Below are 1,410 nucleotides of genomic sequence, written 5' to 3'. Positions count from 1 at the left end.
CTAGTACTTCACCAACTTCTTCGTTCGAAAACCTTTATGGGCAAAACTTGATACAGTTGCAATTATGTCTAACTAAATATCCTTGAAAAATATTTATATAATTTTTCTCTTTGTGTTCCACAATAAATATGTCTATACAACAAAGTCCGTGAATCTGATTGTGTAGAAGAGTTCTTGGACAATCTCACAAATCAATATCCAAGATCAATCTAGACGTAACCAAATCAAGAGGATCTGAATTCTGGCCAAGCATGAAACTTGTTATATATCTTTCAAGATACGAATTATACAACAACAAGTCTCGTTATTGGCCACGATTAATACAGAGTTAAACTACCTAGATTGAATACGTACTATGTGACATACCATAATTTTTCCTTCTAAATGGATCAGATTTCAACTCATTTAGCAAGGATAAACCCTGTTGCGTCACTCAAAATCCAAAGTCAAATATATATAATTGCAAGCAAATGCGGCAATACCAGCTTAACAAAGTTATAAACGATAGGTTCAATTATATGACATAACATCTCAAGTAGGATAACATGTGAACCTGCATGGCCGTAAAACTTTCAAGTATACATGTGAGATATAAGATATGAAAAATGTATTAACCATCAGAGATGAAGAGGAAAGGTAAGGCTTATATGCCAATAAACTAAAGATGGTCAAGTAATAAAGCGGAAGTGAAACAAATCTTTTAGCTAAATGACTTACCAAGTAGTGAGTATTAAAACCAAATAATTCATATATATGCATAAAAAATCATGAACCAATAGTTCAAAGGAGATTCCATCAGAAACTAAGTAAGTACATAATTTATGGAAACTCAATTGGGACACTTTCATAAGCATAAACTCATGATAAATGTAACCACAAAAAATTAACTGAGCTCGTCATTTCGAATCAAATAAGAAAATTGTGAAAGGAGCACCAAATGAACCAACAAGAATACTACTTGATTCATGATTTCATAAGGAAAATGTTTTGAGGGAATTGGATTTTCAAATAAGTAATTTATGGTATCAACCCATACGGTAAAGGGGTAACATTTCACTAAGAAAATTCAACCAAAACATAATAGATTTAGATTAATATGAAAGTAAAAGCTTCATGTTATTTCACTTTCGACAACCGGATCACAAATCAGTAAAACCAAAGATTTAAGGGCTTCTCCATATTCTTTAAATTAGACCAGAAATTCAACCAAAATTTTAACCAAATACAAAACGATACGAAGTAAAGAATACCCAATCATCGGCTTGCTGAAATCGCATTCATCAAACAAAATTTTATCACCAATACATATAAAAGCATAACTAAAAATCAAAAAGGAGAAAAGAATAAGAAGTCATCTACCTTTGTGAGATAATTGTTAGGAAAAAGATATACTCTTGCGAGATTGTCGTG

This window comes from Papaver somniferum, unplaced genomic scaffold (genome assembly GCF_003573695.1).
Source record: "Papaver somniferum cultivar HN1 unplaced genomic scaffold, ASM357369v1 unplaced-scaffold_16, whole genome shotgun sequence".
Taxonomy (NCBI): Eukaryota; Viridiplantae; Streptophyta; class Magnoliopsida; order Ranunculales; family Papaveraceae; genus Papaver; species Papaver somniferum.
This window is presented reverse-complemented; position numbering follows the sequence as displayed.